Genomic DNA, 10,353 nt, shown 5'->3' on the forward strand with positions numbered 1-10,353 from the left:
CAAAATAAACAAGGGTTTCTAAGTAATGAGAGGGGATCCTTGGGATGTGACAGGAATATGTCTTAAGCTAGATTATTGGGTACATTCTTTCGATAGAAGATTTATAGAATAATTATGACTAGGCTAGAGTTTCAGGGGGATAAGCTCTCTCTCGAGCAACTTACCCCGTGTCAAGCGGGTTCCTTTCGGAGACCCACTTGCTGGATGAAGAACTCCGCCTTAACCCACTCACTCTCTCGAGCTGAGTGTGTGGACATGGGATTAGGGTTCACTCTCTCGAGCTGAACCTCATGTCGACCCACTCGCACTGTGCCATCAATTTAGTGGTCTTAGTTTTACGACCTCTCTCTCGAGCAAGCCGAAAACACATATATGAGATTATATTTGCACCTACAACCTCATTAAGTTCATCCACAACCACTAAATGAAATCACAATTAAACTACAATTAAACTATCAGCAAGCAAGACCCAACAATTATCTTAACCCATATTCACTAAATCATACCCCAAGAATTGGGGGTTTTAGCCACACATGTATAAGAGATAGAAATTTATACCAAATTAAGATTGCATTCAACTGGGTATGAAGATTTAAGTCTTGATACATGCCAAAATCAAAGAACCCAAGAGACCTAAATCCAAATCTTGAAGATAAAACCCTTTAGATCTTCAAGTTTTCAAAACCCTCTCAAGCTTAGAGCAAAAATATCAAAAAGTACTATTCTATATGAAAATTATAATGATTGTTCGACACTTAAAACTACAACTCTAACTAGTATTTATAGTTTTCACAGATTTGTGCTGCAGTGGATCATTCAGCGTCGTTAGTCAGAATCGCCGATCAACTCGGTGATTCGCCCTTTGGTGTAGTTCATCGCCGTCTTGCACAATCCTTCAGCATCGTTGTGCTCTGGGTCATTGGGCGACATGGTACTGCTTCGCGGAACTTCTCGGTGATTCGCCGACTGCCCCTTTTCCGTCAACTTGATCATTCCTTCAGGGCTCAGCACACTGGAACAAAAGGTGAAGTAGGACCCTTCGGCGACTCGCCAAGTGGACTCGGTGATCCTCATGCCTTCATTTCTTCATTCTTTTCAGCCTTTTCATTCTTTTTTGTGACGTAGTGTCCTTGTTTTTCTTGAAACTCCAAATACCTGACACTTAAAGGTTTTCATCAGCTATTGAGATAAAATAAGCATTTGAGGATACAATTTCTATTAAAATATAGCCCTAAATGAGTCCAATTTGTGGACTCATCAACACCCCCAACTTAAACTTTTGCTTGTTCTCAAGTAAAACTCAAGTTCGGCAGTTCAACAAGGATGTCTCAAACAGTGCTACACAAGACTCAATTATGAATGTACACAACAAGACTCAGTTTACTTATGCAACGATCAATTGTGTACTCAAAGATTCAAATTGTTACACACCATTACCAAAGATTCTCAAGCTTGCAATACTTGCTTCAAATGCAAGTTCAAGCTCAACAAAAGCCTTTGAATGCCCTCACACAAATGATTATTCCATTTTCACACGCAAAGGTATAATCAATTTAAAGTTCAGGAATCAGATACAATGCTGACACTCACAAAGATTAACATAATGCATGCTTTCACCCATAGGTTTACCCGTATTTTCCAATTAACATTTGTTTCGACTTTCTCAAGATCACAAAGGTCTTAACAAGGCTTATAACGGGGCTGAGTGCAAAGGTATGGTCATTTAGGTTCAGTGACTTTTATCCTCATGAAATGTGGTGCTCTCAATACTTCCTTTCTTTTTCCTTAATCATTTTCATTAGTGCATCATAGGTCATCCTATTATTCGCTTCCCATGGATTGTTCGGAACCCTTTTTCTTTGGTACTTTATTCCACAACTTTATTTTTCATTCGTTTCTTTTCTTTTTCTCTTTCTCCTTTTTTTTTATATGGAGGGGTTCCATTTTTGTCAACACCATGGGTTAAAAGGAGCCTTTCCTTGCACTTCTTGACTTTCCCTTTTCTTTTCACCATACCCCCAACTTAGGCTTTTGGCCTCAGTTGGCTATTCAATTAACCATAATTCAAGAGGATTATAGGTAATGGATTAAGAAAGGTCTAGTTTTCATCAAGTTTCTTCCAAAGAAAGGTAAGGCTCAAAGGATGTTCAAGAGAGAATCACACGCTCACAAGGTAGGTCACAAAAGAGGTATATGTCAAATTGGTTCACACTCTTCGAAGTTGCCTAAGATCATATCAAGAGAAAGTCTTACTTAGTCAACCGGACCAACATGGCAAATTCTAGGTGTTGTCATGCATGGTTCCAAGTAAGCTTATCACACAAGGCATCGACACTTAAGTCAAACAAGACACCACACTTTCGCTAGTGTGCAATGGTAATCACAAGAGAATCGATTTGATAATTGGCTAGTCACAACGAGATGCAAAGAGTTCACATATTGTCTATGCAACTTCATTTGGCCTCATTGTAGCCGCACATTCATGTTTGTTCGATTATAAGCACTATCCAAGTCATCGATATTGATCGGAACCGATACTCAAATTTGCGAAGGAACAACCATATTCAACACAGAAGGGGTGACCGAAATTTTTCAGAAGGGTCAAAATTATTTTGCAATTTAAAACACGGAGCCACAAGCTCAAACCTTCCACGAAAGCAGTGTGATAACACAATAATAGCTCATAACCCAAAATATAGTAGCAAAACATAATTCACGAATAGCACACAAAAGTGGGCCTCACCCCACCACACATAAAAGTGTTTGTCCTCAAATGCAATCAACATTATCCAAAATTTAAAATAAAGTAAGACAGAGAGGGAGGTAAAGAGGGGCTCCTGTCTACACAGTCGTTCCATATGTCTGGGCATCAGTGCCTGGTGCATCACACTAGTCCTGGGTCTCAGTACCCGGAGTCACCTCAGAAGAAACAGTAGTACCAAACCCACTAGGAGCTGCCAAGGGTGTATCCGCCAAAAAGGCCTACACAGCTGCATAGAACCCCCGAGCCCATGAAGGAATATAGGGGCCTCGGGGAGTAGTCTCCCTGTAAAAAATGGGCCTCTTACCCTTGCCTTTATTTCCAGGTGGAGGTTTTTGTCTTCCCTTCTTGGGAGGATTTGACCCCTCTTCATTTATTGTGATATCCCGTGCTCTTTTCCGGGGTGGCATGACAATATTGGTCTTTACATATCTCGGGTTACTCAGACTTCTCCCTGCTAGACTCAGCAACATACAAGCACAACCCCACAAGATTTAACCGATTTTAAGGCACAAAAATATGGGATTTTAACAATATAAACACTATGGGCAAGATTTTCACAGGCATATGCAAAAAACAATTAAGATCGGAGAGGCCCAACACACATCACTAAGATAAGATCATTGCAAATGAGTACAAAATTACTAAAAATAAATTCGGGGTTCAGAAAACCAACCTTAGATGCCGATTAAAATGCTTCTGAAATGCTAGGCGGCGATGTAATCCACTCCGAACACAAATCAATGACTAAAATACTTTTAAAATGCAAAAATATAGAAACTAAGGTGCGGGTGTGAGCTTGTGACGATTGAAAGTGAGGAAAAGTGAAAAGTTTGAAAGTTTAAACCTTTGGCCTTTTAAGAAACCGTCCAGTTCTCACCCATTCGGCGACATTAGTCGTGCTCGCCAACCTACTCGGCAATATGCCAAGTGGTCACTTACCTCGCCAAGTTTTACAGGATCCTCAGTTGATGTGGGGTCTAAACGGCGGATTAGATCGGGATTGCCGACTTGGTCGGCGATTCGCTAATAATTTCCTGGGCTCGCTGACTTTTACAGACTCCAATGTAAAATTGTCTTGAGTTCAACGGCGGTCTGGGTCGGGGTCGCCGACCTCTTCGGCGATGTGCCGACTGAACCTTTTGCTCACCAATCTGCACTTTTCAATAACTTTCCCACTTCAACCTACACAAACAACACACCATTATTTCTTAAAGCAAAAATAAAACGATAAGGGGTCTTGGGTTGCATCCCAAGCAGCACCTTAGTTAACATCGTGGCACGATGCAAGTCCCCACTTAAGTTCCATTAGTGGGGTTTGCCTCACTTTCATAAGGCAACCCCTCTTTCGGCTCTGGGTAGAGACATTCCAAAAGCATCTTATCTGGAATTCCATGAGTCGGGCACTGCTGCAAGAGAGCCTTAAGCCTTTTCCACAACTCAAAAACTGACTCACCCTCCAATTTATTGAAACTTAGGATGTTATCCCTTAGCATCATCATTTTCAGAGAAGGGTGGTCCTTTGGGTCACCGTTGCTAGCAGATATGCTCAATTGTTCTGTTCAAAAACAGCAACACAAAAACCTAAACTAAAAATTAAGTAAGTTCAACTATAATTAACAAGAACAAAATACAACGTAACTAAAAATTCTCAACTAACACCACTCCCCGGCAGCGGCGCCATTTTGATGTTTGCGTAATCAAGACACAATTTCTGATGCAAGTGTCTACGATCATACAATAGTTTAGTAACCCAACCAAGGGTTGGATCGTTCCCAAGAGAGTAGTTTTGAGAATTAATAGAAAAAATTAAACTTAGTTCTACCTAGTAGTAGCTAAAGACATTAACAATTAAAATCATTGTAAATTAAAGGGGGACACAATAGTGTCAATTAACAATGGGGGGATTTTGTCACTAGTAAGTAAAAAAGCAAATAAACAAGGATTTCTAAGCAATGAGAGGGGATCCTTGGGATGTGACAGGAACACGAGTTAAGCTGTATTATTTGGTACATGCTTTCGATAGAAGATTTATAGAATAATTATGACTAGACTAGACTTTCAAGGGATAAGATCTCTCTCGAGCAACTTACCCTGTTTTAAGCGGGTTCCTCTCGGACACCCACTTGTTGTATGAAGAACAACCTCCACCTTAACCACTCTCTCTCGAGCTGAGTGTGTGGACATGGGACTAGGGTTCACTCTCTCGAGCTGAACCTCATGTCGACCCACTCGCACTGGCCATCAATTTAGTGGTCTTAGTTTTACGACCTCTCTCTCAGCAAGCCGAAAACACATATATGAGATTATATTTGCAACTACAACCTCATTAAGTTCATCCACAATTACTAAACGAAATCACAATTAAACTACGATTAAACTATCAGCAAGCAAGACCCAACAATTATCTTAACCCATATTCACTAAATCACACCCCAAGAATTGGGTTTTTTAGCCACACCTGTATAAGAGATAGAAATTTATACCAAATCGAGATTGCATTCAACTAGGTATGAAGATTTAAGTCTTGATACTGGCCAAAATCAAAGAACCCAAGAGACCCAAATCTAAATCTTGAAGATTAAACCCTTTAGATCTTCAAGTTTTTAAAACCCTCTCAAGCTTAGAGCAAAAATATCAAAAATTACTATTATATATGAAAATTATAATGATTGTTCGACACTTAAAACTACAACTCTAACTAGTATTTATAGTTTTCACAGATTTATGCTGCAGCGGATCATTCGGCGTCATTAGTTGGAATCGCTGATCAACTCGGCGATTCACCCTTTGGTGTAGTTCATCGCCGTCTTGCACCATCCTTCAACATAGTCGTGCTCTGGATCATTGGGCTACATGGTACTGCTTCACGAAACTTCTCGGCGATTCGCCGACTGCTCCCTTTTTTCGCCGACTTGATCCTTTCCTTCCAGGCTCAGCACACTGGAACAAAAGGCAAAGTAGGACCCTTCGGTGACTCACCAAGTGGACTCGGCGATCCTCAGGCCTTCATTTCTTTGTTCTTTTCAGCCTTTTCATTCCTTTTTGCGATGTAATGTCCATGATTTCTTTCAAACTCCAAATACTTGAAATTTAAAGGTTTTCATCAGATATTGAGATAAAATAAGCATTTGAGGACATAATTTCTATTAAAATATAGCCCTAAATGAGTCTAATTTGTGGACTCATCAGTGTTTACTAACCATGGGTATGATGTTACAGTAGTGGGTAACACAGATCAACATATCACTATTTTGCTACTTAATCAAAATTTAACATTTAGCTGTTATGCAACTTTTGTAAATGCTAAGTGTGACAGTACTCAGAGGCTGGAGCTTTGGGATGATTTATATCAATTATCAGAAGGAATGGATAGTCCATGGCTAATTGGAAGAGACTTTAATGTGGTACTTAGTGGGGAAGAAAAAATAGGTGGATTGCCCGTTATGGCTAATGATTATGAAAATTTTAAGACTTGTATTGAGTCATGTGATCTCTCTTAAGTGCAGTTCAAGGGAAGTCCATTCACATGGTGGAATGGTAGGGCTGGAAATGATTGTATCTTTGAAAGATTTGACAAAATCTTGATAAACACTGATTTGCAGAATATGTTTTCACACTCTGAGGTAGACCATTTGCCCAGAACAGGTTCAGATCATGCCCCAATGCTGCTAACATGTGAAGATAAGATTACCAGTAAAAAGAAACCTTTTAGGTTTCTAAAAATTTGGACAAAGCATGAAACCTTCAAATATGTGGTTAGATTGAATTGGGACGTTTCTTCTTCTTCTAATCCTTTTTTAGACTTTAAGAGGAAGATTAAGAAGGTTAAAAGGGCCCTCTCTATACGGAGTAAGGAAACCTTTGGAGAAATATTTCAGCAGCTCATCATTAGAGAGGAAATAGCAAAAATCAAGAAGAAGCTTTTTGAAGAAATTCCCACGGGTGAGAATAGAGCTATCATGCAAAAAGCCAAAGCTGAGTATAATAAATGTCTTCATTTTGAAGAAATGTTCTGGAAATAAAAGGCTGGATACGAATGATTTGAAAGTGGGGATAGGAACACCAGATTCTTTCATAGTCTTGTTAAAGGAAGGAGACATAAAATAAAAGTGGCAAGGATTCAAAATTCTCGAGGTGTATTGGTAGAGAAGGGAGAATATATAGCAGTTGAAGCTGTAGAGCATTTTCAAAATCAGTTTAAACAAGATAGGGATACTACAAAGTTTTCCTTGTTATCTCATGTTCCCAAGTTAATCTCTGATGGGGAGAATGCAATTTTGGGGGTAATTTCGAATGGTGAAGAGGTGAAGAGTGTTGTGTTCAGACTTAATGGTGATAGTTCTAGTGGTCCTGATGGTCTAACTAGCAAACTTTTTCAAGTCTGTTGGGATATTATAGGCTATGATATCATAAGAATGGTGCAGGACTTTTTTGCTGGGAACACTCTTCCAAAGTCTATAACTCATACTAATTTGGTCCTCATACCTAAGAAGGACAATGTTCAAACCATCTCAAATATGAGACCTATTAGTTTGAGTAATTTTGTGAATAAAATTCTATCTAGAATCATTCATGATATACTGGAAAATGTTCTGCCTAATTTGATATCTTCTAATCAGTCTGGTTTCGTCAAAGGGAGAAGTATTATCGAAAATGTCCTCTTGGCTCAGGAGGTTGTTAGAGATATTAACAAAAGAGGGAAGCCTTCTAATGTTGTTATAAAGATAGACATGGCTAAAGCGTATGATAGAGTTTCTTGGTTTTTCCTTATGAAAGTGCTAAGGAAGATGGGTTTCTCAAACAGATTTGTAGATATGGTTTGGAGGCTGATCTCTAATAATTACTACTCTATTTTACTGAATGGTCAGTCTTATGGGGTTTTTCACTCTACTAGGGTAGTGAAGCAGGGAGACCCTCTCTCCCCAACCCTTTTTATACTATCAAATGAGGTTCTTTGTAGAGCTCTTAACTCTTTATTTGATGATCCTCAATTTGTAGGGTATGGGATGCCTAAGTGGAGTGCTAATTTGAATCATTTAGCATATGCAGATGATACAATTATTTTTTCTTCAACTCAAAATTATTCTTTGGGGAAAATCATGACACTCTTGCAGGATTATGAAAAGCAATATGGTCAAAAGGTGAATAAGGAGAAGAGCTTTTATTACTTGCACCAGAAAGTAGCTGTTGGAATCTCACACCAAATGGAACAATGTACTGGAATGAGTAGAGGTTCTTTTCTTATGAAATATTTAGGATGTCCTATCACTCATTCTAGGAAAAGGAAGGAACATTATACTGATCTGTTTGAAAAAATCAGAGGTAAACTTCAAGCATGGAAGGGAAAAATGCTCTCATTTGGTGGTAAAGAGGTTCTCCTCACTAGTGTTCTTCAAAGCATTCCTATTTATGTTATTTCTGCTATCACCCCTCCTAAATGTGTTATTAAGGAGTTGCACAGGATCTTTGCTAAAAAAAATTGGAGTAATAAGGAATTTGCCTTACCTGAGTATGTTGTGGACCATATCAGGCTTAACATGTTTTTTGTGCAACCAAGTGAACATAGAGATAAACCCTGGTGGACTAAGTCTAGTACTGGAATTTTTAGTGTTAAAAGTTCTTGGGAGTTGTTGAGACAAAAAGCTGACATTAATGAAAATTTGAAACTCTTATGGATTAAGGGCTTACCGTTCAAATTCTCCTTTCTAGCTTGGAGAATTTGGAATGGTAAAGTTCCCGTGTCATCTTTAATGCACTTTTGGAACTCTAACATATCTCAAAATTGCAAGTATTGTTCTATTCCAGAGGAGGAGACTATTGAGCACCTTTTTCTAACTGGAAAGGTAGCTATCAAAATCTGGAATCATTATTTTAGAGCTGTTGTTCTCATAGGCCCACTACAAGAAAATAGAGATATGACGACACTATATAAATGTCGTATTAAGCTGTTTAAATGTCGTAAATTCATTTTACGACATTTAGTTTACATTTACTTCAAATGTCGGAAATTTGAGTGTCGTAAATTATTCGACACTTAAGAAAATGTCGGTAATTATTAAGCGACATTTAGTTACGACATATACAAAAATGTCGATAATAAATCAACGACATTTATTTATGACATGCACAAAAATGAACTAAGACATGCTTGAGAAGCATCTCATATTGTTCAAATCATAATGAACTAAGACTTACACAATGAAGTAACTCATAGTGTTCAAGAGTGTAAATGGACTTGGACATGCTTAACGTAGTATCTCATAGGGTCTATATGAAGAATAAACTTAAACACTACAAGAAAATAGAGATATGACGACACTATATAAATGTCGTATTAAGCTGTTTAAATGTCGTAAATTCATTTTCCGACATTTAGTTTACATTTACTTCAAATGTCGGAAATTTGAGTGTCGTAAATTATTCGACACTTAAGAAAATGTCGGTAATTATTAAGCGACATTTAGTTACGACATATACAAAAATGTCGATAATAAATCAACGACATTTATTTATGACATGCACAAAAAATGTCGAGAATAAATTAATATTTATTTACAACATATACCAAAAATGTCACTCAATTTCCAAACATTTAGGTTAATGACGGTATTAAATAAATGACATATAAAAAATATCAGTTAAATTTTTTTACATTTAGATTAATGTTGGTAAAAAAGATTTTCTGACATTTATAAATGTCACTTTAAAATTTTGCAACATTTCAATTAGCGTTGATTCCAAATTTATTAAAATATTAATCTATTCAATTTTTGACATAATACAAATATTCATATTCAATTTGTATATTCATAAATGCCAAAGTTTACAAACATGGAATATATGTGATGTAAACACATTTTAAATCGTAACTAAAGAAAAAAGTAATAATATTACAAGTACTTTGAACAGATTAAATAATAAATCAAAGAATTTGTTATGTGTAAAATAAAATTCAAATATATCCAGCTAAAAAATAAAAGAAGAACAATTCCAACATCTATCTAAATTAAGATTACTCTAATTCAAATTAATTCCTTAGCTTCTTGAATAATCTCCGCAACAAAACTTTATGGAATCATCATTTCACAAGCCAAGCATTTGTTGTAAATAATAGATCTCACTTTCTTCAAAAATCCTGCACAAAAAGTTCACATTAGAACTATATAATATAATAAAGAAAAAGAGTGTCTAATGATTTGTTTAAAATTTATATAACTTTTTTTTGGCCAACTACCAATCTTTTTTTATTATGTTAACCTGGAAAAAAATATAATTATTAGATTGTTAGCCGAAAAATTTATATAATTCAAAAGTCGTAATACATAAATACATATACAAACACTAAAACTTTGATTCAGAAAAATTTAAAACCTAAAATTCAAAAAACATAAAGAAAAACAAACTAGAAATATTTTTTCTTTCTTTTCATTGTTTTCTGCAAGGATCCAGAACAATAATGAGTTCATCACATAAAAATGAAAGGAAAGAAAGAAGATTTATAGTTTAAAACTATTTTTCTCATACGGAAGTTGATGGGGAAATGGGAGAGGAGTATTGCGGCTCCTGTGGAAAAGAATGTAAATAGGGCT

The sequence above is a fragment of the Solanum tuberosum genome, unplaced genomic scaffold (assembly GCF_000226075.1).
Source record: "Solanum tuberosum cultivar DM 1-3 516 R44 unplaced genomic scaffold, SolTub_3.0 scf00123, whole genome shotgun sequence".
In the NCBI taxonomy this organism is placed as follows: domain Eukaryota; kingdom Viridiplantae; phylum Streptophyta; class Magnoliopsida; order Solanales; family Solanaceae; genus Solanum; species Solanum tuberosum.